Below are 24,756 nucleotides of genomic sequence, written 5' to 3' on the forward strand. Positions count from 1 at the left end.
TGAACTGCTAGGTTGGCAGGAGCTGTGGCTGAGCAACGGGAGCGCACCTCGTTGCAGGAATTCAAACTGATGACCTTCTGATTGGCAAGCCCAAGAGGCTCAGTGGTTTAGACCACAGCACCACCCGCGTCCCCGGTGTTTGTCTGTGGACAAACGCTGGCTCCCTCAGCCTGAAAGCAAGATGATTTCCACAACCCCATAGTCTCCTTTGACTGGACTTAACTGTCCAGGCGTCCTTTACCTCTTTTACCTCAAACACTGAGTACCAGTCTTATGACACCATGTCATTAATGTTGAGTAGACATGAGCTGATGAAAAGGTACAGCAGTGGCCTGTGGTATTTTGAGAAGGAGCTAACTTCATTTTACACAATAAGATTAGGGAAAAAGTAAATGATTTGAGTGCCTTTAATTTTGCAAATACGCATCATAAACCAAGCTAATAGACAAAGTGACACTTCAGTTCAATAAATTGACTAATTATTACTCCAATAATACCTTTGAGGTTGACTCAAAAACTACAACTAATCCAGAATGAGGCAGCTAGACTAGTGACTGGGAGTGGCCGCAGGGACCATATAACACTGGTCCTAAAGGATCTATATTGGCTCCCAGTACGTTTCCGAGGATCTCCACCCCTATTGTTCAGCCTGGACACTGAGGTTCAGCACCAAGGGCCTTCTGGCAGTTCTCTCACTGCAAGAAGTAAAGTTACAGGAAATCAGGCAGAGGGCCTTCTCAGTAGTGGTGCCCGCCCTGTGGAACACTCTCCAATCAGATGTCAAGGAGATAAAGGACTGCACAACTTTTAGAAGAGGGCAGCCCTGTATCAGGATGTTTTTAATATTTGATATTTTATTATGTTTTTATGTGTGTTGGAAGTCACCCACATGAGTGGGGTGTAAATAATAATAATAATAATAATAATAATAATAATAATAATAATAATTAGTGGGCTTCCTCTTGCTAGATGCCTTCAAGCAGCAATAGACAATACAGTTCGCTGGCACTACTCACCTAACCTCCCAACAGCTATCAGGAGCACAGTGGTAAACTGTGAAGTTGGTGCAGTGCAAATGCACTGGCAGAAATGCTGTATTGGCTCCACTGGTAAGTTTGCACCCTGCCTGCTGCACATCTACTTTTGAAATCCTCTGAATGCTGAAGTCATGAGTGAAGGTAACCTATGCAACCCAGTCCCTTGTGTGCTCTTTCAGTGCATGGGGTGATTATCTGAAACCCCCTATAACAGAGTCACAGAGTCCACCATTTAGCTGGAGTTGGCTAAAGCAGGATACTACAATTGTTTGATGTAGGGATGGTAGATGCTATGCCTTCTTCAGGAATCCTTGCAATTAACTTTTCTAAAACCCATGCCATTTCACATATTCAATTGCCACATGTTCAATCTAAGAAATTGTGAATTATTTTTTCCAAAGTCATATATGATATGCATACAATAAACAGGAGGGGGGGTGGAAATCCTTAAATTGAAGATCTTTAACCTTTTTAAGATATTAGCCTCAACGCTAGTGGGAGATTTCTGCTGTGATTTGTACTGAGAACACATTTTTTAGCCTCAGAGACCTATAATATTGTCAGGTCTTCATAAACAGTTTTGAGAGCTTTCAATCTAGGCTTAATTAAAATATAGCATGATGTCATTTGACTGCCATTAATTCAGCATCAGTAGGCCCTACTATGCTGTCATTAACTTAGGTAAATGGGTTTGTTTTACATAATGGGTTGTAGTGATAGCATGGGTCATAAAGAGTGTATTCCACTCTGTGTGCAAAGTCTAAATGGTTTTAGTTGCATATGCAAGTCACACAACAGACACTCACATTACTCTGGGATGCTCTTTTGGGTAGATCCAGCAACATATCTTATAACACTATCCTTCTTCTGAGGAATAGCACATTAAACAAAGACATTAAAAATGTGTTACCAAATTGCTTTCTGTTGCCTTCCTGCTAGATTTATTATTATTAAAGTTATTCCAGCAAAGCAAGTATCCTTGTTTATTTTTCCCAAATGAGATCATTTGATATTTATTTAAGGCATTTGGACACCGCCCTTTATGCAAACATGTCCCATGGCAACACCACCCCCAACTTAGATTTTCAGTACGAAAAGTAGTGCTTCTTAGAAGGCACATTAATTATTTCAATTAAGGATGCTTTAAAGCTCTGATCAAATTCTTCCTGTGCATTTTAATTAGGGGTGGATTTTATGGTGGGTTTTATAGCTGTGGGCGACTAAGAAGCCATTTTGGCATATAAGCATAGCTGTCAACCCTCCCTGCTATTTCCCAATGAATTTCCCGCAAAAAAGGGAAAGGTTGACAGCTATGTACATAAGATAGTCAAACCAGAACCTATGCAACCACTCACTTGGTTTTAATCAATAAAGTTGTGGTCTAAATCCTGCCAAAAACCAAACCAAATATCTGTCTCCTGTGTGAATTTATTTTTGGGAAAGGTAAAAGGTTTTAACATGCAAATGATTAATCCATCCCTGTTTCCACACATGCTCGCTGTCTTCCCATAATGCCTCTTGTTTGCCTGGATGGAATTCAAGGGCAAAAGCAAGAAGGGGCCTGATATTGCCACCACAGCTATTCTGTGGAGCAGTCTGCCTTTTCTGGGATTCCTAGGTGTTTTTTTTTAATAATTTAGTTTGATTGAATACTTGCTCTGTACATATTGATGGGCTACAAGCTGCGTAAGATTGGGTCTTCAATTAGATAACTTTAATTTAAAATACAGAATGTACTGGCAATGTTAGATATTTTCAGCTCACCAGCCTTCTTAGCCGAGAATAATCCTATAAACGATGTTGCCTCAATATGACCAAGAAGAAGAAGAAGAAGAAGAGTTTGGATTTGATATCCCGCTTTTCACTACCCGAAGGAGTCTCAAAGCGGCTAACATTCTCCTTTTCCCTTCCTCTTTGAAAATCTGTTCTACTTATAGATTTTCATACTAAAGGACTGTACTGCAAAGTTGATGAGGGGGGAATCTGGTTTTTCTCAACATTAGTCCTTCGCTCACAACAAAGGGAATTATACTTCACTTTGATCTCCTCTCTCTCTCCCCAGTTATCCTTAGTAACCTCTTATTCTCTTCCCATTTTATTTCCATTTTATTCCATTTCTCACTTGATATTAAAGTCTCCCAGCCTTTAATGGTTTTCTTGCCCCTTTTTACAGAACCCAGATGACGCTCAACTAGCTTCCCCTATGACAACGCTTGTGATCCTGTGGTGAAAATGTTCTTTTCATATGTATACTGGGGCAGGGAGGGTAATAAAAAGGTGTGAAGTGGCAGCTTCCTTGTCTCCAACCCCCTTTTTATTTCAAAGGGAATACGAATCACTTTTTCATACAGAGATCTGAAGAAGCATCGATTATTTCATGAGACTCAGTCTGTCATCAGAAAGTGTGTAGACTCTTCATACCTGCCAACACCACAGGATTATTCTAGTTCATTTTCTAAAGTGATACAATACCACTTAGGTCCCTCTCCTCTCACAAAAAGAGAGAGTGATAAACACTGGGCTCCTTAAAATCCCATGTTTTATTCAATCAGAGCTAGCTAATCAGAATTGGAGATGTTGCTGTTATTCTCAAAGAGCTGGGTTTTCTGCAGACTGATCATTTATTACTATTCAAAGCAGTAAAAAGATTTCTGGCAGTGCAAACTAGGGAACGATGAATTTGGCCATTCCAGTTTCTCATTTCTTCCAATGCTAAGCTCAGTTTGCCCCATTCGCAAAAATAAAATAAAATAAAATAAAATAAAATAAAAATTTTGCATGAAAATTGTACACATTTGCTTGCGCATTCCTCCTAACACACAAATTCTGTACGCAATTTCGCTTACAAATCTTTGCAAGACATTTCTGGAATATACTGCAGGATTTTCACTCATGTACTCATCCCCACCAATATATGGATTTTTGTACTCATTGTTGCTTAGAGATCTGCACCACAAAATTCAGAGCAGTGTGAAATTTGATACATGATATTACAGTGGTGCTCCGCTAGACAAAAATAATTCGTTCTGTGAATATTTCCGTCTAGCGGTTTTTTCGTCTAGCGAAGTGGCAATGTAAACCGCGGTTTTCGCTAGAAGGGGAAAAAAAGACGAAAATAATTCGTCTTGCGAGGCAGCCCCATAGACTTTTTCGTCTTGTGGGGCAGCCTTCCGCTAGACGAATGCCTTCGTCTAGCGAGTTTTTCGTCTAGCGAGGCATTCGTCTAGCGGGGCACCACTGTATTATTACATACCCTCCCTGCATCCCGATTTTTCAGGGACAGTCCTGGAATTATGAAAGACATCCCAGCTTCTGATTGGTAGCTGTTTCATACAGCAAACTAAGCTATACCAACCTGCTCTTCAGGTAGGCACCCTAGTATTTTGTTAATTTAACCCAGGCATAGGCAAACTCAGCCCTCCAGATGTTTTGAGACTACAATTCCCATCATCCCTGACCACTGGTCCTGTTAGCTAGGGGTGATGGGAGTTGTAGTCCTGAAACATCCGGAGGGCCGAGTTTGCCTGTGCCTGATTTAACCCTATTTATTTATTGGACTTCCCCTGCATGTGAAGACAGACTCCGGCTAATTGAGCAAACAAGACCACAAATTTGGACAGGAGTCCCTAAGATGGTTGCACAATGCCTTGCATGCCTCCATTTGGCAACTTCTGTTACCCAGTTGGTGCCAAATGTCTTGCTATGCTTTCCTTTGGACCACATCAGCGAGGCTGAGATGGGGGTCTTGTTTACTGGGCATTCCAGGACCTCCATACACACTGCCAGGGTTGTGCCCCAGGGAAGTCACCTCTTTGGTTTGACTTCACCCCTGAAGGCACACTCCATTGTCTCTCAAGACAGACAGCTGACAGCATTTATTTATTTGAAATATTTCTATCCCAGCTTTCAGTGGTGCAGTTTACATGGCAGCTAACAAAGCTATCTAAAATACGATTCAGATAAAAATAAGCACACTGAAGCATATTTGTTCATGCCACCACAAGCATTTATGATAATGGCTGTTAGTAGCATACTGTCATGTGGAAACAAATCTTTATTCAGAGTAGAAACAAATCATTACTAGCTATAAAAAAAACCCTGAATATCACAGTCTTCTGAAAAATAGCTGTACCAGCTCATTCACAATAGTATGAAACTGCACTGCTGGTGGGTTCTATTACTTCATTTGGACTGCCTGAGCAATTTCTAACTGCTTTGGTTTGTGCTCATAAAGCACAGTGGGAATTTGTTCTGTGGCATGTAAAGCTATTAGAGTAATTTTTAATTAAGGCCTCACCTAATTTCTGTCTTCAGATCCAATTTTCAGATTGAAAACAGATGAAATACAGTTGTTGTTGTTGTTGTTGTTGTTGTTGTCGTCGTCTTGCCCTTCCTCGCAAAGGAGCCCTTTCTTGGGTGCCATGGTTTCCCCCTAGATTCTACTTTTATGCACCAATTATTCACCTGGCTTCGTCTCCAATCAGAATTAGCTATGAGAACAATCCCATCCAATCAAGGATCCCGATATTGAGTGGGATGGTATTACGATCACGCATTGCCAGTAAGGTGTCACTGTATGATGATGCCATTGAGGATGCATGAGGTGAAAGTGAAGCAAACATTTTTGTCAGAAGGCTGAAAAATATTCAAAAATATTCAAAATGTTCAAAAATGTTCACCGAAAACAGTGAGTAGCTTCAGCTCACCCTGACTTTTAACCATAAGTAAAGAAGCCTGTTACGCTGCTGCTTAAAGTAAGAAAATTTAATTTATATAGCTGCTAAGTCTTGCTATAGAATCCCAGTGTAGGGAAAACAGGAAGGAAACCACTGCTTTTTTCAAAGACCAGAAGTCAAGGGGGATGCTTTTGCTCTTAAGAATAAAAACTAGTTCATTATCATTAAAGGAATAGACACCAACTCATTTTCAAGATAAGGTTGTGCTGAAATATTTTAGTAGAAATATTAACATTGTGCACCATTTTCTAATTTCTGTATTTGCTATACACAGACCTTGCTATACAAGATATGTTATCCGCAATTCTAGTAAAGGATTAAAATTCCTGTTTATTTAAGCAGTTCTACTAGTACAACAATAGGCTCTCTGGCAGAGCAGGATATTTCTGATTGATGACCTCTGTAAACTAGCTGTTTTAGCCACTGTCCTTATATTTATATCCCATTATCTAGGAGGATTTTCTAGTCAACTCAGCAATTCTTTTGTAAAAAGTCCCCTCTAAAAATAATTAAGGTGCCTTGTCTTGTGCCTAGGGGCTTGTGCGTAACTTGGTTTTCCACCAAATGGTGGGAAAGGGATGCGGATGAGTCCTGACTTGGAAAACTGGAGGCAAAATACGGCTTCTTTCTTCTGCTGTTTATGAAATGGAAGCTTAAGTTGTCACTCACATGTGTGCTTTGAGTTCCTATTTATTGAAGCCCCTCCCACTCTGTGTTTGATATAAGTGTACTAGCGATACATTTTGCTGCATTCAGAAATGGACAAAGAGAAAAGTTCTCCAGAATTTCCCAAATGGCCTAATCTAACCTGATTTCTGTTGCCAGATCAAAAACAAGTCATAAATGCCACAGGAGGAATCCAAATTTGCCCTTTAAGCAAATTTAAGTTAATACACTAAACATTATAAAAATGATTTAAAACAAAATCAAAAAAAATTTCCAGTAGCACCTTAGAGACCAACTGAGTTTGTTCCTGGTATGAGCTTTCGTGTGCATGCACACTTCTTCAGGTATCTGAAGAATATATATATTTTGGTATATATTTTGTTTTGACTATGGCAGACCAACACGGCTACCCACCTGTAACTGGAAAAATGATTTAGTAAGTTGGTCTGTGACCGTAAAAATAAATTCATTCATCATAAAAATAAAATGATCTAAAGATTTTGGAGAAAACAGTTTGCTATGCTAAATCCTTTCAACTGTTGTTCATTCCTTTTGGTTTACTATTGCCATTTGTGAGTTAGGTTTCAGGTGAAGAGAACACAACATTAAAATGGGAATACCATTTCTTTAGGGGCACAGGTAGTGCTGTGGTCTAAACCAGAGCCTAGGGCTTGCTGATCAGAAGGTCGGCGGTTTGAATCCCCGCGACGGGGTGAGCTCCTGTTGTTTGGTCCCTGCTCCTGCCAACCTAGCAGTTCGAAAGCACATCAAAGTGCAAGTAGATAAATAGGTATTGCTCCGGTGGGAAGGTAAATGGTGTTTCTGTGCGCTGCTCTGGTTCGCCAGAAGTGGCTTAGTCATGATGGCTACATCACCCAGAAGCTATCTGCAGACAAACACGGCTCCCTCAGCCGGTAAAGCGAGATGAGCACCACAACCCCAGAGTTGTCCATGACTGGACTTAATGGTCAAGGGATCCCTTTACCTTTACCTTTTAGCATTTCTTTATATCTGTAATTTCCAAAATTGATCGTCTGATTGGATGATTGGAGTCTGGTTCCTGCTCATAGGAGGCTGGTAACCAGTAAAGCAACCTTCCTGGCAAAGACAAGGATTAGTGCTTAGATAATTTTTTGGAATGATTGGGTTTGAGATATTAGCTGCTTTTTTCCAGGTCATGTTGAAGAAAATTGATGCCTGCTGTTCTAATGCCATGAACCACAGGTATAAATCATGTAAAAGGTCAGACTAGTACCATCATTACAAGGGTTGAATCCAGCCACTAGACTTGTGATTCTCTATGCCTGCTCTGCATCATGAGATTAGCTCACCCTGTGTAACAATTATATCTATTGTATTGCTGGTTCATATTTCATTGCAGTGTTCCATGCAATATTTCAAATCCAGACTACACATTAGCTATTCCTAAATTGCATGTCAGTATCTATGAGAAAATACCTACCTAGCTGGAAACTGAGCATCTAGAGAATCCAAAACAAAGACAGCCAGTGAAGGTCACTAACACAACAAGGGTTTTGAAGAGAAAGTTAGTGAGGTGGAAAAGAAAGAAGGGTATAAAGAAGACACAAATGGAAGGAAATCCTGAGGCAAATGAAAGAAAAAGTGAAAGGCATCCAGATGCCTTAGGGCACCAGCAACTTTATAAATATTTATTCTTTATAAAAGAGGTATAAACACACAATCATTTGTGTGTGTATCTGGGTGATGTTATTGACCTTAAGAGATCTAGGCAAGCAATCAGGGATGGAGCCCTTCCAAGATGAAAGGACTGGGTGTTTTCAGGTTAAATCCTCATGAGCGTATTTTGAAATTTTGGGGATTGTTGAACTCCATTCTTTTCCTTATCCATAATAGTTGCCCTTGCCTATGAGGAATGAAGAATTATAGAGCTGTAGAGTTGGTGCTGGAGGAGACTCTTGAGAGTCCCATGGACTGCAAAAAGATCAAGCTCATCCATCCTTAAAGAAATAACCCTGAGTGCTCACTGGAAGGGCAGATCCTGAAGTTGAGGCTCCAGTACTTTGGCCACCTCGTGAAAAGAGAAGACTCCCTGGAAAAGACCCTGATGTTGGGAAAGATGGAGGGCACAAGGAGAAGGGGACGACAGAGGGTGAGATGGTTCGACAGTGTTCTCAAAGCGACTAGCATGAGTTTGGCCAAACTGCAGGAGGCAGTGAAGGATAGGCGTGCCTGGCGTGCTCTGGTCCATGGGGTCATGAAGAGTCGGACATGACTGAATGACTGAACAACAAGAGTTGGAAGTGATCTTGCAATGCAGGAATCACAACTCAAGCATTCATGAGAATTCAAGGTATCCAATCCTTGCTTTAAAACAGGGGTCAGCAAACTTTTACAGTAGGGGACCAGTCCACTGTCCCTCAGAGCTTGTGGGGGGCCGGACTATATTTTAGAAAATAAAAATAAAAATGAACGAATTCCTAGGCCCCACAAATAACCCAGAGATGCATTATAAATAAAATAACACATTCTACTCAAGTAAAAACACGCTGATTCCCGGACCGTTCACAGGCCAGATTTAGAAGGTGATTGGGCCAGCTCCTGGGCCTTAGTTTGACTACCCATGCTTTAAAACTTCCACTGAAGGCAAGCCCACCATCTTCCCTGGTAGGCAGTTCCACTGTTGAACAGCTCTTGCTGTCAGAATCTTCTTTCTCAGGTTTAGTCAGAATCTCCTTTCTTCTAACTTGAAGCCATTGGCTTGGGTCGTCCGGAGCAGGAGAAAACACAGCCCTTTAGATACTTGAACATGGCTATCATATCTTCTCTCAGTCTTCTCTTGTCTAGGCTAAACATACCCAGCTCCCTCAACCATTCCTCATAAGGATTGGTTTCCAGACCCTTGAGCATCTTGGATGCCCTCCTCTACACATATTCCAGCTTGTCAATATCCTCTCCAATTATGGTGCCCAGAACTAGGCAGAGTATTCCAAGTGTGGCCTAACCAAGGCAGAATAGAGTGGTACCATTACTTCCCTTGATTTGGATGCTATACTTCTCGTGATGCAGCCTGGAATAGTATTAACATTTTGCTGCTGCTTCATGCTGCTGCCACTTTCCCATCTCTGCAACTTGTCACTGAGAAAGGCAACCAGGTTCTTGCTTCTCAAGCCTAGAATTGGTGTGTGAGATGAGGGCATAGAATAGATTTTGCAGCTCCCGTGACACAGCGTGGCTCCTGACATTCCTGCTTTTGTGTGTCATGTTCCTCCAGGGGTTTGTAATCTGTCCTGGGCGAACTTCCTCCTCCACTCTGCTCTATCAAGAAAACCCTCATTTTGCCTGATAACTCGAAGTGTGACTAGGCTGGCCTCAGGTCTGTGCCTTATCTTCCAGCAAAGCAACCACCTGGCATCTTCTGCAGGTATAGTTTTGTACTTTCTTAGGCAGGAAGACAAACATGGCACGGGTGTTGCAAGTCATTGCAGCAGCTCCCTCAACCATCCAGTGTTCCAGGGGCGTAGCAAGGGGGGGTGTAGGGGGCGGTCCGCCCCATGTTCCATAATGGAGGGGTGACAAATTATCATGGAACAATTACTGACCTGCTAGGGCAGTTCATAAAAAAAAAACTTTAAAAAAAATGCCTGCTCCAAAGGTCTTATCTTACTATACTAGGGATTATATAGCTATATATGAAATTTCATGCATATCGGTTAATATCTTGACCCTCCTCCACCAAAATACCTGTTTACTTGCCTGTTTTCCTATGTCGTGAAGGCTAAAATTTCAGTTCAGTGGAGAACTTACTTTTCCCAACCCTAACCCTGTGGAAAGCCATCTAATTAGACTTTAATTTGATTTTGAGATGTTTTTAGGAGGTAATTTAATTATTGTTTGATTTTATACCAATGTTATGTATCTGATGTTAGCCACCCTGAGCCCGACTTCGGCCGGGGAGGGAGGGATATAAATAAAAGTTTTATATTATTATTACTTGTTATTATTCCTTTGTAAGAAAATATGAAATAATGCAAAACCATTTTTGCAGGGGGGGATTGATGGGGGGGGTTAACAAGAAATTTTCTGCACCGGGTACCACCTGACCTTCCTACGCCTCGGGGGGGGGGGTGTGTGACACCCCCGGGTACCAATTTACCTTGCTATGCCCCTGCAGTGTTCTGAAATGAACACTGAAGATAATGAAAGATGCTGGGGATGAAAGTCATTAGCAAACAGCTATTTTATTACTAACATAGGTGAATGAACTTTTTGTTGTTGTTGTTGTTATTATTATTATTTTTAATGGGAATCTGCAAAGTAAATATCTGGGTGTGAATTCAGTTCTTAATGAATAATGCTGCAAAACCAATCATTATTTATTATTATTATTTATTGAATTTATATACCGCCCTATACCCGGAGGTCTCAGGATGGTTCACACAAAAAAATCACTCTGCTTTGAAGCCATTTTGGAGGAAATAAAGTGGGATCGTTCCAAAGTGCTCTGAAGTGAAGACATCAGAAGGCTGGGGGCTTCATTTAGAAACCCCTTTATATTTTTTTGTCTGTGTGTCTGAAACTGCCTAGAGTCATTTCTTCTTTTATCGAAGGTGGCTTCCAAGGAGTTAGAAGAATGAGGCAAGGGGCAATTTGACTGATAAAGGGGAAAGGTACACAAGCAATGTATGCATATTGGAACAAAAATATTGCCCACGACAGGGTCAATTGGGTTTTCTTAATATACAGCCTTGGCCTCTTCTGCGATGAATAAGTCATGTCCTGATACCTTCCCTGCACATGCAAAATTATACCTTAATAAATATGCTCGAGTTCTATATTTACAGTAATGGGATGCACTTACAGGAAGTGAGCAGGTTCCCTCTTCTATGGAAAGGCACTTGCTTTTGTGTCGTCTCCAAGTTGGCTTTTCTCCTGCTGTTGCTGCTAAATTACTGCAAGAGCCTCTGGGGTGGAGTGTGATATTGCCGCTAGCAATCACTGCCAAAGCCTACATGGCAACATCTCTGGCCTTGCCTGCTCACTTGAATTTGCAAGTGTTTTTCACCTTGACCAAACATGTCAGCTCATAAAGTCTGTATGCATATGAGGGATTGCGTGCAAAGTTTTGAAACCAGCTTGGGGAGCTCTCGTCATCTCTTGTCTCCTCATTTGATCTGCCTTCGCGTTTGCCACTGTTGCTTCCTACGATACGCAGACTGCATAGATTAAAGGGGGGGGAGGGAGGACAAAAGAGATAGTTTCAACTGCTTTCAAATAGAGCAGGACAAAAATTAAATTTTGCCAACTTTGCCATTGTCCGCCAGCTCTGACACAAGGCTCCACCATGGCATTTGGATAACCATTTTGCCCTGCAGCCCTATTATGTGACCCAGAAGAGCAGCAAAGGGCCCCAGGTGTTGGGATAAAATTTGGCCAAATCTTTATTAACTGCAGCAGGCAGGGTAAGGGTTGGCAGGGCAGTAGGGCCAGTATCAGTTCATCATTCCACTCGCCCAATGCCAGTGGAATGGGATCCTCTGGAGATTGGACAGCGTCAAACCTGTTCCATGTGAGTTGGCCAGTGCTGAACCGTGTTGTGGTGTAAGCCAAGCTGGCAGGCTCTAACTGGGTGACCGGGGTGAGGATTCCTGCCACGTGAGGGCCCCAACATGAGCTTGGGAGGGTGCCATTCTCAGACCCCTTAGGAGCCACTCCTTCACTATGTTGATCTTGCCCAATGCCATTTCCACCCTTAGACAGCTGTTCTTCTGCCTAACAAAAGGAAGCCATAATGTTCACTGAGGGCCAATTGCCAATCAGGTTGAGAGAACACTGTCTGCTCCGACACAGTCAACCAGTAACCCATCATTGCTCAGTGAAGGCCCAATGCCCGATGCCAGGTGGGCGAGAAGCTAAAAGGGCAAAATGGCCCCAAATTCCAAAGGGGGAAACCTTATAAAAGTTAATTACCCTTCCTGTGGTGACCCACAAGAAAGTTTTTTCATGGCATGGGCAGAACTCTGCTCTCATTTGCAGCTCATTGGGCCATGGCCCACAGGGCAAAAAGGTCCTAGCATTCCTCTCTCCCCTCATAGTCCACCTTACTTGACCTTCACTCGCGTATCATAAACTCAGAGGTCCTGATATGATTTTACCTTCTTGCTTCTATTCCCTTCCATCTCTTTTCATCCTATTTCACTCTACATATCCTCTTACTGTATCTTCATTCTCAGCCCTTTTGCCTACTCTGTACCCTCCCATTCGTCAGATTTCCTCTTGGATCCCTGCTCATTAGTTGTAACAGAGATGAAGCTATCCTTGCTGTAGAACCTAGAAACTAAGTTGTAGAGAGTATCCTGTTATAAACAGTTACAGGTGGGTAGCCGTGTTGGTCTGTTATAAACGTCAGCGATACCTGCACCTTCCTTTATGGTAAGTGTCAAGAGATAAGAACTACCTTTTTGCTAATTTGAACAAATTTGATGAAGTAGGGGAAAGGGACTTTGGCCTATTACACAGAGCCAGGAGTTGGGGTATTTCTATACAGGAAATAATAATAATTTTTCGTTCTAATGGAGCCACCGGAAGTCATTTTTTCTACAGTAGTTTGCTTTTGTTTCTATTTCATGTTTTGGCTTTTTTCACAGCAGCCAGGAATTTCATCTTCTTAAATTGGATTGCAGTTTCTTCCAATATGAGATTCACTTTTCCTTGCAAAACAGTTCCTCTGTTTTTAGGGTAATTTGAAGCACATTTATAAAAGAATGCCCTGGAGGAAACCTAGGCCCAAGATGCCTATTGTGAAATCCATGCAAAAGAATTTCAGTGGTAGTCAGATCCCTTGCCATTTTGATGACTCCTTAAAGTCAGAGAAGCTAGAAGGCAATCAAACCTAAGGAGGGAAATAAAATGGGGAAAAATATTTGTGTTTGTGTTTGTGTCTTTGTGTAGTATGACAGTACAGAATAACAATGGAAAGGATGCAACCAGATTTTCATTTTCATGTCTTAATTCATTATTTTGCAGTGAAGTAGTTGCAGGAACTGTGCTTCTATAGTACTGACCTGATCATTATGATTTTTACATTAATGTTTGCCCTACCCTTGTCCAACAAAGAGGTTGATCCCCCTCTAAAGGATTTACCATAGGCAACCAGTATTAATGTTCATCCTGCTTTGCTCAAAGTCTGTGGCGGTGGATGGATTTGCTGAACTAAACGAGACAGCCTTTGGCTAATGGATTTGAGTAATTTTGCCTGTGAGTAATATACTGCAAGCACATCATGTCCACTGTTATGAAGCAATCTTTTAGACCGTATTGCAATGCTGCAGCATGCTCTCTCCCTGTGCTTTTTGTTTTAAACAGAATTATTTAGGCCATTCATGTGAAATTAAATCATTCTGAGAGCCTCCAGAGTGATGGCTAACTCTCCTGCCAGCAGCTGTAGCTTGGCCTTCCAAAGCTGACGCCGTGGTGGCAGCAATTACTGGCCATCTCTGCTCACATGCATTGCATTTGCTAGTGCTTTCCCTTTGATCAAACATGTCAAGCTTTTAATTCATGTATAATCACTGGATGCACTAAGTGCCAGACCATCTTGTTTTATCATCTTTTACATCTGCTGCTGTTCTCATAGCACACCAGTGAAATCTTCTCAACCTTCATCCAATGGCAATGGGAATGCCCAGTTGAAAATGGGGCATCATCCATCCTATTACAGCTTGGACCATAACTCTGACTAAGATTTTTCATTTTCCTAGTCTGCAGGACTCTGATTGTTAAAACTCAGAAATGTTTCCAAAACAGCTTTCAGTGTGGTGACAGAATATAGCAGGGGGAAGGAGCCAGAAGGGGGATATGAGTAGAGATGGGTGGATGGATATAAGAACTTAAGAAATGCTCTCCTGTATCAGGCCAAAAACTCTGTTTCAGATATTAGTATTGTGCAGTTTGAAGCAACTGGAAGCATAAGCACATACTCCTTTTGGAAGAAATCATGGTCCAGGCCCATAAAAATATTATTCAAAATTTTACTGGTAGAACTTTCTTCATAACAGAATTAAAACATCAAATGTACATCAAAAATAACCATATCATGTCTTGTGATGTCCAGCACAGGCTCAGCACCTTAGAAAATATAAAATAATCTAAACAGACCTGGAAGCCGAGAACTATCTCTTCCCACAGCCTATTTTACAGCCTCTTTTGGCCTAAGGCTGTTTACTTTCCCGTCAGGAGAGCTTCATTTACATCCTCACTCCATGGAGTTTGGGAGACAAAAGACTCAAAGGCTTCAAAATGGAGATTTGAAACCCAATACCTTCATCATGTGATCTAAGGTTATAACACTCATATGTTAGCTATCAGAGAACAACAATCAGTCAATTAATTATCAACTCAGCAAGAGCTCATGGAAAATCCCCACGTTACACCTTTTCACCAATACATATTTAGGCATTCTCATTTCAGTGTCAATTAAATTATTATAGTTAACAGGCTCATCAAGTCCAACATCCCGTTCTTACAGTGGACAACCAGATGCCTATGGGAAGCCAGAAAGCAGGACCTTGTAGACAAATAGCCAAATAGATAGCCCCTCTGCCCAATTTAGAATTGTGCCTTTCCGTTTTGTATGCCTTTCTCTGTATTCCTGTATTCTTTTGCTTTTCAATTAACAATAGCAGCACCATTATTAGTAAGCAAAGGGAGCATGTAGCACTCATTCATAGGGTCCCTTGCCCCATTAACAGAGCTTAGGAATGCATACTGGTGTAAAGCAGAGGCTGGTATAGAGTCAATTAGGCTGACCAGAGCCAGCTGAAAGGTGATTGAGGATGACACCTTGATAAAGATCATGGGAGTTCCTTAGCTAGAAAAGAACTCCAAATATGGGGTGTCCAATTGGATGGCTAGGTGAAGAGACACAAGCTATTCACATGTTGCTGTAACAAATAATATTGCAGAGATGATACGGGCATGAGGGATTCACGTATTCAGAATGCTATATAGATGCCTTGAACTCTTGTATTTGCTGCCCAACATTTGGAAATATCTACTGGGACCACAAAGTTGATCTTTCCATGACGTTGCTGTCTTTATTTTGGCTAAAGAGGACAAGTGTATTTCCAGACCCCTTTTGTAACAGCACTCTGCCCACTCGTGGTTCCCAGCACCTGGCTTTCAGGGGCATGCTGCCTTCAACAGGGGAGGCAGAAGATAGCATCATAGTTAGTAACCTTTGGTAGCTTTATCATCCACAAATTTGTCTGATCCTGTTTTAAAGCTATCATCATTTGAGACCTGTACCTGTACTGTGACCACATCTCTGTACCTCAATGAGTTGCACACGCATCATCGTGAGTCTGCGGCATCCTGCTTTTGTGTGGGCATTTCAATCATTCTGATTAGGTTATGGAAATGTGACGGGGCATCAAATTCTCACTGTACCTTGTGCCTTCCCGTCCTACCCAAGAGAGGACTCCCATTCCACACTGCTTACCAGAGACCTCAGGGGACAACGAACAAGGCCCTATCCATCCATGATCAAGAGGGAATTAATGAAAGGCCTTTCAGAATCGTGTGCCCTTTTTGACAGTGCATCAACAGGTCGATCACGATCTACTGGTAGATCCCCATGATGTTTTGGTAGAATCATGAGTTGGAAGAGACCACAAGGGCCATCCAGTCCAACCCCCTGCCAAGCAGAAAACACCATCAAAGCATTCCTGACAGATGACTGGCAAGCCTCTGCTTAAAGACCTCCAAAGAAGGAGACTCCACCACACTCCTTGGCAGCAAATTCCAGAAATCGCAGTCGATCTCTGGCTCCCTTTCCTCAGCATCAGTAAATCTGACACCTGCCCTGCCCCATCGTCCCGTCCTCCATTGTTGTTTGAACTGAGGAAGGGAAGATGGAGCTCCCTCTATGTGGCTGTTTTCATCCATAGCGATGGTTTTGTGAGTGACGTAACCCCAACTTCCCTTGCCTCCCTCCCCCTCTGCACCTTAACCCCCCAAAAACATGGCTCTCCTCCTCCCCAAAAAAGCTCAACAACTTTGAGCTGAACCCCTAAAAAAGCAGGGGTAGATCACTGCCAGATTTTAATTCTGAAAGTAGATCGCAGTCTCTTGGGAGTTGGCCACCCCAGCCCATATAGCATATCAACACACACACACAAAACACAGCGACAATTTGTTATGGACAAAGGACAGCTGGACAAATAAAGGGCCCTAAGCTACCTTCAGTAGCTTAGGGCCTCATCAAACCTAAATCCAGCCCTGAGGGTAGAGGGTATAATTTGTGGCCAGAGAGGTGCAAGACCCATGGAAAAAAGAGGAGGAGGGGTTCCTGGGCATGCAGGCTTCATTGGACACATCTGGGGATCATAGAAACTGAAGCTGTTCAAAATCAAGCAAATCTGTCAACAGCATATTGGCAAGGGCTTGAATCTTTCTGACGTGGCTGCTAAAAGGACTAAGAAAAGCAAACATTGCAATTTCCCCATCCAACTGGTCCCCTCTCTCCCAAGACAAAGAAACAGCTCCTAACATGTGAATGGCAAAATTTACAAATAAAGGGCCTCTACTTGAATTTCATCATGAATGGGAAATGATTTTTTGGCTTGCATATGGTGTGTTTCAACTTTTTCTTTTTTTCTTTTTCTTTTTCTAAAAAAAAAAAAAGCCTTGATTTGTTCAGCTCTCGGCACAGATTGAAGTGTGGAATGAAGAAGTAAAGAGCAGTTCTCCAGAGAGATCAAGGTTGCCAGGTCTGTTCTGTACTGGAGGAGAAAAAAAAGGGGGAGGAAAGTACACATTGGAATAGACTGTTCTGACCTTTGCAGCTCCCTCTGTAAGTGGCTCCTTAGACATTTGAGATAATGTTTGTGAAAGTCTGTCGCTATTGAAAATCCCATTAGGCCTTTTCCTCTTTACTAACCTATGGATTAAAGAACAAGGTGGTCTTGCTACATTAATTACACAGAACCAAACACAGTTACAGAAAGAAAGCCAACTTTAGAACCCAATGGACATTTAAAGGGCACACCTTCTGTCTCTTCACAGTGGCAGGAATCACGAGGAAGACAAATAAGAGAAAATATACATTACATCTTCTTTTGTCAGACAGTTCCACGAAGCATTCATTCATCTATTGCATATCCTCCAACATTTCTCTGATGGAAATAGGGACGCCCCATTCCATAATGACAATTTTACTATTTATACCCCACACATCTTACTGGGTTGCTCCAGCTACTCTGGGCAGCTTCCAATATATATAAAAACATAATAAAACATTAAAAAAACCCTTCCCCATACAAGATTGCCTTCAGATGACTCATGGGTCGGATAACTCCATACCTGCCAACTTTTCTCCAATGAAAATAGAGACATCCCAAGGAGAAGTGGGACATTTCAGGATCAAATAAAAAAACCAGGATGGCTTCTCTAAATCAGGGGAAATAGGGACAGTTGGAGGGTCTGCTATTGCACCCATTTAACCCTCACAGTTTCTATAACTTGTTTTGCAGCACATTATTGCATTAAACCACAGAGCCTAGGGCTTGCTGATCATAAGGTCGGCGGTTCGAATCCCTGTGACGGGGTGAGCTCCCGTTGCTTGGTCCCAGCTCCTGCCCACCTAGCAGTTCGAAAGCACGTCAAAGTGCAAGTAGATAAATAGGGACCGCTCCAGCGGGAAGGTAAACGGCATTTCCGTGCGCTGCTCTGGTTTGTCAGAAGTGGCTTTGTCATGCTGGCCACATGACCCGGAAGCTGTCTGCGGACAAACGCTGGCTCCCTCGGCCTATAGAGCGAGATGAGCGCCGCAACCCCAGAGTCGGACACGACTGGACCTGATGGTCAGGGGTCCCTTTACCTTTACCTTTATTGCGTTAGGAATACATTGAATTACCAATGAGATTTTTTCACTTTCATATTTCCCAAATTGTCCTGTTCCTATCTATATAAGAATCAGTAAGGAATTATCAATAATAATTAACCATGAAAGCTAGGTGTGCCTGGCGTGCTCTGATCCATGGGGTCATGAAGAATCAGACACGACTGAACGACTGAACAACAGCAACAAGTCCTTGTAGAAATATTCCAGTCTGGGGTACCTAGAGGTGAAGGCAGATTTATGTTGCCCTTGAAGACGTTCGACTTTCCCTTCCCTTCCCCACCATTGCTGTGTTTCTTCCCCCATTCTGGCCCCTGCAGTGTCAACAGGTTTCCTCTGTCATCTAGTTTGAAGAATCTGTGATTCAAAAATAAGGGTTAGGGGGAAAGAGGAAGAAAAAAAGCAAATGCAATAGACATGGAGGTGGAGCAGGATGCAGGGGTCAGGGAGGGTGGGCACAGAACAAATAGGACATGGGTAGGCAAACTAAGGCCCAGGGGCCAGATCCAAACCAATCACCTTCTAAATCCAGCCCACGAACAGTCTGGGAATCAGCAAGTTTTTACATGAGTATGTGTCCTTTTATTTAAAATGCATCTCTGGGTTATTTGTGGGGCATAGGAATTAGTTCATTAGATAGATAGATAGATAGATAGATAGATAGATAGATAGATAGATAGATAGATGATAGATAGATAGATGATAGATAGATAGAGATAGATAGATAGATAGATAGATAGATAGATAGATAGATAGATAGATAGATAGATAGATAGATAGATATAGATAGATGATAGATAGATAGTCCAGCCCACCACAAGGCCTGAGGGACAGTGGACTGGCCCCCTGCTGAAAAACTTTGCTGACCCCTGAAATAGGAGCAAAGTAGCCAGCCTGCGTTCTAAAAAGAGGGAGAAAAACTGGAGGAGAAAGGGAAAGCCCTCTGAAATGAATCCTCAGAAGTGGTTTCTATTAATGCATATTATTGCTCCCTAGACTCCTCCTCACAAATCCGCCTAGAAACAAGGTGACACACCAGCCAACCAGAAAAAAGGAAACTCAAACCTGCTCAACCAATCTGGGGAAAGCGTCAGCAATTCCACTCACAGCTAGCAAGAGGTGTAATTCAACCAACTGGGAAAAAATAATAGAACTAGTCCTGCTGAACCAATCAGAGAAAAAAGAAAAGAAAAACAAACCCTGGAAATTCCTACTGGCTTGAGAAGCAGGTTATCCTAGAATCAGAATCACTAAGTGAGAAAGTGGGTGCCAGAAAGGGGAGAGGAGAGAATCAGGTGCAAGGAAAATAGAAACAGAGAAGAGTCACTACCGGCACGCTAGCCCTAACAGATGAGGAAATGCTTATCTTAAACAAAAAGAAAGATCCCCTATTCCCTGCTATAAAGTGTAGGTGAGGGGTGGGCAAGCTGTGTCCTTCCAGGTGCTGCTGGGCTACATCATGCCTGGATAGCTCAGTTGGTTAGAGCATGATGCTGGTAACGCCAAGGTTGCAGGTTCAATCCCTGTATGGGACAATTGCATATTCTTGCATTGCAGGGGGTTGGACTAGATGATACAATATGATTCTATCTCATATACATATATCTCATATACATATATATTCATAGAGAAGCTCTATACACTCAGCAAAAACAAGTCATTGGTCATGCTGGCTGGGGCTGATGGGAGGGCCTCAGGTTTTCCATCCCTGTGCAGATCACACAGATAGATAGATAGATAAAGGTAAAGGGACCCCTGACCATCAGGTCCAGTCGTGTCCGACTCTGGGGTTGCGGTGCTCATCTTGCTCTATAGGCCAAGGGAGCTGGCGTTTGTCCGCAGACAGCTTCCGGGTCATGTGGCCAGCATGACAAAGCCGCTTCAAGGTGAACCAGAGCAGCGCACGGAAACGCCATTTACCTTCCCGCTGGAGCGGTCCCTATTTATCTACTTGCATTCTGACGTGCTTTCGAACTGCTAGGTGGGCAGGAGCTGGGACCGAGCAATGGGAGCTCACCCCATGGCAGGGATTCGAACCGCCGACCTTCTGATCAGCAAGCCCTAGACTCTGCGGTTTAACCCACAGCGCCACCTGGGTCCCATAGATAGATAGATAGATAGATAGATAGATAGATAGATGATACTTAGATATAGATGGATAGATAGAGATAGATAGATATGAAAACAATATGGGGTATTGTGGGTGTATGTTATAGTTTGCTGTTATGACAAAGGCAACTGTCTAGTACAGCTTGTTAAATTGTTATCACTGTCATCATGAAACATAATTTGGCAAGTGCTTTTCCTTCAAAGGGGAGCTAGCTTGTGATTCTGCCTTTCATGGCTGAAAGAAGTCTGAGAACAATCAGCTGGGGAAAGCCATGCCCAGAAGATGGGTCAAGGACTCCGACCACTAGGCACTGTCAGTTTTCCAGTTTTAAGTCTCATCGCAGCCGGATCACACAATAAGGTGTTTCTGTTCCTATACAATTAGAGTGTGAAAAATAGCACAGTATAGTCAATGCCGTGGAGGAAGGCTGTATCTTCTGTGACCTGAAATCCTTTAATAAATGGTCACAATGGTAATCTACTATCTTGCCTCTGGCAATGGTCAGCCTGTTATTGATTGGTAGAATGTGGCTGAATCTCAGAAAAAGCAGAATATAGAAAAATACAGATAGTGTACAGCGCGGTCCTTTGATGTCTACCCGGAAGTAAGTCAAGCTGAAATAAGAAGTCATGGTGGCTTACAAATAAAAACAGATAAATCACAAGAAAAAAAGAAAAATAAATATACCTGACAATAAAATAGCAGGAAATTGGCTTCTTAAAACAGAACCATGAAAACCATATCAACAATGGAATCTGGACCAGCATAATAATAGAATGGTACCAAAATGTTTTACATTTACAATTTACACTTCCTGGCAGAAACCATTGAGGCTACCAAGACTGTACGGATTGTGAAGTCATTTCCTTTGGACAAATTAACATTCTAGAGAATGCAATTTAAAAGCCATTTAAATGTGTAGATTATTTTGCATTGCAATATATGATCACCAGCATGTAGAATATTTCCCCCCAAATAATTAAGACTACTTCACAGAGCATTCTGTAGAGAATGGTGACATCCTAATGTTACACAGCAAAAACAGATTATTTGAAAATTGAATCTTATTGGACTGTAATTCACATTCATTAAAAGACCCGACATTTTTCAAATGAATGAAACTATGCAATAAAAATCAATTCACTGTACAACAGTTACATATTACTAACCCACAGTTAAAATGCAATCATTTAAAAGTGAGACACACTAATCCGCTACTAATAATTCCATTAACCCAGACAACACTCTTTCACATTGAGAGGGAAATCACAGGGGAAGAAAAACCTAAACCCTTTTTTTGCTCTTTTGCACTGCACAAGGTATGTTGGAAGTCAGTAATTGCTGCCTAGATCTGTAAAAACAATAGCCGACTGACAATATTTGTTAAGGAGGTGCAATAGGAGCAGAAGCAAACATTTGTTTTGCCACGATAGTACTTGACCCCAGCCATGGACAACCTGACCTAAAATTACAATATTTCTTTCCATTTATTAGCAGCTTGCAAACTACAGACATAGGGAGAATAATGCTTATGTGCCTGAGCGGTATTTATGATTGTAATACCTTTTTGTAAAAAGAACAATCTCTCTCACACACTGCTGGGACTTTGGCCACATTCTTACCATACATTTAAAGCACCGTGAAATCGCTTTAAACACCCATGGCTTCCCCAAAGAGTTCTGGGAGCTGTAGTTCATTTAAGGTAATGATAGTTGTTAGGATACCCCATTCACTTTATAGAACGACAATCCCCAGAGTTCCCTGTGAAGAGAGATTGATTGTTAAACCACTCTGAGAAATGCAACTCTGTGAGGGGAATGGGGTCCCCTAACTCTCTCTCAGCACCCTTAATCTGTTGCTCCCAGAATTCTTTGGGGGAAGCCAAGACTGCTTAAAATGGTACCAGATTGCTTTAAATGTACGGCATGAATGGGACCTTCATCTACCCTCACTAAGGGTGAAATCCTACTGTATGTATACTTATGCAGGTCATAAGTCACAGTAAATACTTTGTTCCAATTCTTCAGAGGCATCATTGAAACTGTTCTCTGTAATTCGATAACAGCTTGGTACGGTACAGCCTCCAAGAGAGACAAGAAAAGGCTCCAACGAGCTGTAAGAATTGCAGAAAGGGTAATTGGTGTTAGCTTGCCTTCAATAGAGACAATTTATGCTACCCGAGTTAGGAAGAGAGCAGAGAGAATTGTAGCAGATCCTTTACATCCCGGTCATCATCTGCTTGATTTACTTCCATCTGGACGTCGCTACAGGACTTCATATACAAAATCGGCCAGGCACAAGAATAGTTTTTTCCCTTGTGCCATTAAATTGTTAAATTCATAATTGTATAGCTTAAGGGGAGGTAAAATATGGGTGGGGTTTCTTTGTTTCTTTGTATTGTGAGAGGAACAGTGTCTGTATGTTTACATTGCAAAGTAGCCGAAACAAATTCCAAGTATGTTGGAAAATGTACTTGGCCAATAATAAATTATTCCTATTCCTATTCCTATTCCTAATCCTACTTTGATACTTCCCTCTGAACAAACCTGAGTAGGATTGGCAGGGACTTAATGAAATGGGTGATAATGTACAATTGATGATAATACATTTGTGTGTGTGTGTGTGTGTGTGTGTGTGTGTGTGTACACAGTGTTTTTTTTTTTCTTTAAAAATGTTTAGAGGTACTCTGATTTCCTACCCTAATAATAATAATAATAATAATAATTTATTTATTTATTTATTTATACCCCACCCATCTGGCTGGGTTTCCCCAGCCACTCTGGGCAGCTCCCAACTGAATATTAAAAACACAATACAGCATTAAACATTAATAACTTGCCTAAACAGGACTGCCTTCAGATGTCTTCTAAATGTCAGATAGTTGTTTATTTCCTTGGCATCTGATGGGAGGGCGTTCCACAGGACGGGCGCCACTACTGAGAAGGCCCTCTGCCTGGTTCCCTGTAACTTTGCTTCTCGCAGTGAGGGAACTGCCAGAAGGCCCCTGGCGCTGGACCTCAGTGTCCGGGCTGAATGATGGGGATGAATATCTGGGATGAACGATATTGAAATATCAATGATGCCAAACTTAGATTCACAAAAAGGTTGGGGGTATGTGTACCCTGCGTCCTTCCAGAGAAAAGCTCTCTCTCTCTCTCTCTCTCTCTCTCTCTCTCTCTCTCTCTCTCTCTCCCTCTCCCTCTCCCTCTCCCTCCCTCCCTCCCTCCCTCCCTTTCTCTCTCCCCAAGCCTAGCTGTGGTTTACCTTTCTGTTCTAAGTAACAAGCTGCATTTTGTTGCACAGCACCTGGGAAAGGAACATGCTAGACCCGTTCAAAACAACATAAACTTTTTATGAGCAACAGCTGTACAGTAGATGCAACACACCTGAGACTAGCAAATGTCAACAGTTTTTGGAAACCTCTCTGTTCCCCAGTGGGCAAAAGAGCACAGTAATTGGACTGCCAGAAAGGAATTCATTTGAACATTCAGCAAGAGAGCAAAACAATTGTAAAGAAAAGTTCTCTTGTCATATCATCAAATGCCCATGCTACCTTTTCTACCAATGGAATTTAAAGAGGCCTTGGCTTAGGACAGATTCCTGGATGCTTCTGCTGTTATTCTGTATCTCCTACAGCTTTCCCACCCCCAGACACATTAAAGAATTGGAAACTGCACTAATCACAACCTTTAGTTCAGGTCATTATTCAGCACTTCAGAAAATGTCTCAGTTATGCCTGAGACATTTGGGAGGCTGACCAATTGGCATCAAGGTCCAAATCTGAATTCTGCTGAAGAAAAACAATGCTTCATGTCTCCTCCAGTCAGTATTCTGAGGAAAACATTCTTGTAACTTTTTTTCTAAGTAGATGTTTCCAAACATATTATTATTATTATTATTATTATTATTATTATTATTATTATTATTATTATTATTATTATTATTATTATTTCTTTTTAAAAATATATTTTATTAAAGATTTTCTTGGTTTACAAAAGTATGTGCAATGTCTCTCTCTCTTTTCAAGTAACATTTACAGATCAGTTTCATTTGTTGAAACATTGGAAGAAAAGGGGGAGAGAAGTGGAGGGGGGAGAGGTGAGGGGGGTGGGGTGGGGCCAGGTGGCAATGTTTCTATTTTACTTAATACATGTGGGGTTTCGTGTCAGCGTCACTTGTGTAGGTTTTCTGCTATTCACTTGTGTTCCTTTGATGGTGAGAGAGGTTGGGGTTGGCTTAGGAGGTGGTTGTTTGTTTGTGATTGGCTGTGGTGATCTTTGTTTTCATGTGTGAGTGGGGTGGGTGGGTGTTTTGGATCAGGTTAGCCAT

The sequence above is a fragment of the Lacerta agilis genome, chromosome 10, assembly GCF_009819535.1.
Source record: "Lacerta agilis isolate rLacAgi1 chromosome 10, rLacAgi1.pri, whole genome shotgun sequence".
NCBI lineage: Eukaryota > Metazoa > Chordata > Lepidosauria > Squamata > Lacertidae > Lacerta > Lacerta agilis.